Source organism: Idiotropiscis lumnitzeri, unplaced genomic scaffold, assembly GCF_059441095.1.
Source record: "Idiotropiscis lumnitzeri isolate Australia: NSW breed Sydney's pygmy pipehorse unplaced genomic scaffold, RoL_Ilum_1.0 HiC_scaffold_83, whole genome shotgun sequence".
Taxonomy (NCBI): Eukaryota; Metazoa; Chordata; class Actinopteri; order Syngnathiformes; family Syngnathidae; genus Idiotropiscis; species Idiotropiscis lumnitzeri.
In genome coordinates this window covers 600,229-606,228 of record NW_028283621.1, presented here as the reverse complement: position 1 = coordinate 606,228, position 6,000 = coordinate 600,229, and positions in this window count along the sequence as shown.

Sequence of the window (6,000 nt, the reverse complement as noted above, 5' to 3'; positions counted from 1 at the left end):
ACAAAAAGATTAGATATTGTTTGGAAATTAATGACGTACATAACAAAGGAATATCAGCCTTGATTGGAGTACATTACTGCATTTAAATTTTTAATAAAAATGAAACAATTATTGATGTTATGACCACTATGAAGAATTTAAAAAAACAATATATAGGGATAATTATAGTTTTCATTTTGTTATGTTTAGTCTGTTCATGTTGCATTATTTTTATGACAAAGATGATGGTTAATCGTAGGTTTGTTGCCCAAATGTACCGTTACAACCTGATTAATGTTGAGAATGACGAACTCAAACTGGACACTAAAACGTAAAAACACATGGACTTCTTGCCCCTGTCCACACACGTGCACACACACACACACCATACACGAAGATCCGGGAGGTAAGGACGGCTGTCCTCTCCTACAACGAGGCAAGGGCCTCCACCAAGTCACCCCAGGGACAAGTTTTATTCCCTGATGGTCATCAAATTATGAGGATCTCATTCTACGCCGGAAGGGAGGAGGGGAATTTTTCCCTAATGTGAGGTTTTCGCTCCTCCACTGATGATCACACTGTTGTATGATTTCATTATGATGATCTGTCTTAAAGCCGTAAGGACATGATTTTTAAATCCACAACAGGGGGGAAATGTAAAATGGGATGAGGATAGGTAATCAGTTTGTGTATTCATAATCATGTTTTTATACACTCATTAATGTTTAACACACACAGAGACACTTACTTGTTATTTTAACACACACACACACAGACACCGTATCCTGAAGATGTGTTTAGTTAAACTGACCTTGGGTTATGATTTTCTGCCTGCTGGAGTCCCTGGTGATTAGTTATTGATGCTTTAGTTAAACTGACCTTTATACCGTGAGTTATTGATGTTTTCTGTCTCTTGGTGATTAGTTGTTGATGCTTTTCTGTCTTCTGGTGATTAGTTATTGATGAGTTAGTTTCAATAAAAAGGCAGAACGGAGGGTGAGAGTCAGAGGGTGTGCGGGATTGAACTGGCAAGACGGCTGTTTCGCCTCCTGGCTCCCTCTCCCATTCTGAATGGCACAAAACGAAAACTTTAGTAAGTTATTTCAGTCTAAAAAAAGGCGTCAGGGCATTTTTAAACCGGACAGTAAGTCGTCACTGTCTTGGTTCCTTTTTGTGCCTTGACCCATCCCGGAATTATTGAAAGGATGCAGTCCTATTTACAGGCCCCAGTGACACCCCAGGTTTCTGTTGTTTGTACGAGGGCGCTTAATAGGTACTGCTATTCACAATCGTCTTAGGCTGTTTCTTTGCAGAAGTTTATGGACAATGTGTAGTGCTGTAGGATGCAGTCTAGAGCATTCTTGACATTGAAGCTTTTGTTTCCAGCAACTGCTAATGCGACCGTGCATCAAACATGCAAAACACAGACCCTTGCTCCTCAAGAAGTCAATCTTATCCTTGTGATGCTTTCTCCTAAATTCCTTACAAATTGTGAGACTGTTGCTCTCCATTACAATTAGCACATGGTTTGGCAATAGCATCCACTGAAACAGGTTCTGCCTTTGGCGTGGTGGTTTTGTTGTTTTCCATCTTGGCGGGCACAATGACTGTTGTGAAGACTTTCTTTGATTTTGGTGTTTCTGTGTGTTGTGATTTTGTTTTCTGTTTTATAGAATCTTTCGTGCTTGTCAACAAAGTCAACAAAATCCTTAAACTTCACTCTTCTATTTGTTCTTTCTTGGAGATTGCAGGCAAATTTTCTCCAAGATTCTATAAGTCTGTATGGAAGTTTGTTTGCCAATGCCTTTATATTAGCCATGTTGTCCAAGTCCTCCATGTAATTAACATCTGCCATTATGTTCAAACAGCCCATAAGGAATAATGTGAAAGACTGAAGTGCAACACCATCTTCAGACTTGATTGTTGGCCAATCCATGGCTTCCTTTAAATATGCTTCTGCTATCATGAAGTCATCACCATAAAACTCCTTCAAGATTTGTTTTGCTTTGGTATATCCTGTCAGAGGTTCCATATGGATGCAGCTCTTCACCAACTCATGTGGTTGTTCACTAGTATACTGCAGCTAAAATTGAAGATGATCACGGTTATCACTTGTACGGCCTTCAATCCCATGTTCAATGGCACCTATACAGGTTTTATAATGCAGAGGGTCGCCTTTAAACGTAGGAATGGAAAGTTCGGGAAGTAGCGATGCTTTTTGACTCTTTGCTAAGTATTCTGCGACACTGGCTTGCTGTGAGATTGCTTGGCAAAGGCCATCAAGCACATGTCCCTGTTGTTCTCTACTTTCTGTCTGATGTGGAAATCTAGCCATTGGAATAGTCGAAGTGGGAGCATTTCAGGTCAACACTGCTTGTTGCTCTGATAGGCTGTGATGGTAATTGAATGTTTTTCCTTGTTTAAATTGTAACACACTCATCAGGAATGTGGATACCATCCTCCTGGGTATTTTCATATCTTCTCAAGACATCCAATTTAGCATCAGACTCAGGGAGTGCCGTTTGCATTGCATGCATTTGCTTCTTTGCCTTAATTGCAGCTTCTTCTTGCTCAAGTGCCAACCTTTGTTGTAAATCAGCAGCCTTTGCCTTTAAACATGCTCGTTCCATTTGAGCCTTTAATTTAATTGAAGACGTTGACAGAAGTGAGCTTCTGTCTGTTAGATTCTTTACTTCTACTTCTATGGGTGTAGTTAGTTGATGCAGATCTACTATCATCAGGTGATATTTGTTTATTGCATCCTTCCTCTGCACGTTTCAAAACGTCCTTCTTCCATTGCTCACATTTCCATTAATTACATTTTTTGGATCAAACCAGTTATTTTGGTCATCGGCAAAATCCTCTTCAGTCTTTAAATTTTGCACACCGGAATTGAGGTCCACAAATTCTTGCTCCATGCCGCTAAAGCAAACACGAAGCTCAGTTTTTTACAGCGTCAACATTTGCATCATCCTCCATCAATTGTTCAATTTGACGTTGCATGGAGGTCAATTGAGCAAATTTGCACCTGCGTGCCTGCATCCGTTTAGGCTTGTGATCTTCTACAGCTTTTCTCCGTCATTTTTAATGTCCGCTTTCCACTGTCTTGTTCCTCCATGTCAATCCACAATCAAGCAAACAAAAACGTCAAACTGACTGTAGCGTCTCAATTTGTAGGTCAGCTGAATGACGATCAAAGTTTTAAGCAGTTTACTCACGCACCTGTTACGTGCACGTCCTTGTTAACTCGCGATGCTTGTCAAGTATGGACGCATGCTAACAGCTAGCAGCTCATTGTCCCGACTGGAAAGTTGCTCCTTAGCTGTGATGTGCCTAGGGTTACACTATCTATCATTAACAAACACAGCCAGCCCTCCTCTTTCCTCTTACCGCTTTCCAGTGTCCTGTCCGCAAGTAGTATTTGGAAGCCGTCAAATTCCACGACGGTGTCCGGCGTTAGGTCTGTTAGCCATGAATCCGTGAACATCAGCAAGCTAGCTCATTGGAAGTTCCTCTCGTGCCGCGTCCATTTTCTTGGGAAGGTATCTAACATTTCCCATAAAAACGGACAGGAGGACGGGGTGGTCACGCCTCCTCTTTGCCTGGCGTTTCGCCCCCGCGCGACATCCCCCGTCTCTTCCTCCTCAACTCGTGGGGGATATCGGGTCTCGCTCCGGGAGTCGGCACGGGGTTAGCACGAAGTGCTAACAGCTGATCTCTTGTGTAAACGATTGATCCGTAGCTCCCAGTGACATCTCCGGACACGATCACGCAAAAAACAGCCCCCAGCAGCAATAAAACCACCGCAATTTGGATGTCCATTGCTGCGATGAGGTAAAATAAATAAAACTGGGTAAAGGAAAAAACACGCGAAAAAGGCTCAAATAGTGAGCCGTGCTGCTTTAGCAGGTAGCCACTCGCGTGGTGACGGAACCGTAAAAACAAATGTGGTCCCATCAAAATCTGATGGGATATTTAAAAATAAAAGCGTGAAAATTTGCTTATTTGTCTGTCGTCACCAATGATTAAAAAAATTAAAATCATTACAAAATCCTCAAGCTATCGTGATACCAGACAAGTTCTGCGGGACACCAGACCACCCCAGTTGTCCACAAAAAGTGGTCACTTCAAAATTTGATGTGGCATTTAAAAATAAAAAAATCACCTGAAATATGCACTGTGATCAACACTGATTTAAAAGAAAAATCTTTAAAAAATATCCTCAAACTATCGTGATACCAAACCAGGATTGGGGATACTAGACCACACCAGCTGTCCACCAAAAGTGGTCACATCAAAATGTGATGTGGCACTTCAAAATAAAAGTAGCCTGAAATTCGCTTATTTCACGGTCATCACCACTGAGTTAAAAAAAAAATAGCTCGAGCTATCGTGATACCAGACCAGTTTTGTGGGACACGAGACTACCCCAGCTGTCCATAAAAAGTGGTCCCATCGAAATCTAATTTGTAATTTCAAACTAAAAGTTGCCTGAAATCTGCACATTTCACTGTCATCATGCCTGACTTTAAAATTTCATTAAAAAATATCCTCTAGCTATGGTAATACCAAACCAGGTTTGGAGGACACAAGACAACACAGCTTTCCACCAAAAGTAGTCCCATCAAAATGTAAGGAGGCATTTTAAAATAAAAGAGCTGGAGCTGTCGTAATACCAGACTAGTTTTGTTGGACACTAGACGACCCCAGCTGTTCATCAAAAATGGTCCCATCAAAATCTGATGTGTAATTTCACAATAAAAAAAAAACCCACCTGAAATATGCACATTTCATTGTCATCAACACTGATTTTAAAATAATCATTTCAAAATACCCTCGAGCTATCGTGATATCAGAACCATTTTGGGGGACACAAGACAACCCCAGTTGTCCATCAAATGCGGTCCCACCAAAATGTGATACGGCATTTCAAAATAAAAGTAGCCTTAAATCAGCATACATCACTGTTATCAGGCCTGACTAAAATATCATGACAAAATATCCTCTAGCTATCATGATACCAGACAAGACATATTTCACTGTCATCACCATTGATTTAAAAAAATTAATTAAAAACTAGAGCTGCGAGCAGCTATAAAGAGCCCTCGCCACCCGGACAACGTTGGGGTACTGGCACGTTGGAAATGTGAAATATTTCCGAGAAATAACGTGAGGAATCTTCAAGAGGAATTTGCTTGTAGTTAAAGTTAGAGCAGCTTTTGTTTTCAAAGCCTCGTCAATGTTTGAAGTAAATTTGTTGGCAGGCACTACAGGTGCATCAAATCAAAGACTAATAGACTGAAAAACATTTTCTTTCCGAGAGCCATCACCATTCTGAACTCTCACACACATGCACACACACACGACCACCCTTACCTTGCTGAACAGCGACGTATTGTGTTGTATTTCTCCAATTTCATACTATTTTCCATCACAATATTTATTCTCTTATTTATCTAATTTATATATTTGATTAAATTATTGTTGTATTGCACTGGAGAGGGGAGCTCCCTAATCTTGTTGCACACTGTACAATGACAATAAAAGGATTTCGGATTCTGATAAATTTAGAATGGCCGACTTCCTGTTCAATTTAGCATACGGCTCCATGAGACTTTTTATTAGGTCTTGGCTTTGTACACACTTCATCAAATTTTCAGTTTGGTGAAACAGAGATATGGGGCTGTTTTTTTTTGTTGTTTTTTTTTTTCTAGGGGGCGATAGCGAGCCATTTTTAAACAACTGTACGACAAAATAATAAAATATTGTGAATATTGAATCAACTCCCGGTTGAGTGGACGCTGGCACGTTTGGCTGCCACTGCTCACCGGTAACTCTCAGAAATTTTTTGGATCCGCTTGTTGTACCTGCTTTAGCAGTTTACAATCCCTCCAGTTACAGTGATTTTATTTATTATTATCTGTATGTTGAGCGATCCCGATTCTCATGAATGCCACCCACCGATTGCATAGTCGCTGACGCGTCTACTGTGGCTAAAGTTTAGCTTACCTATCAAAGTTA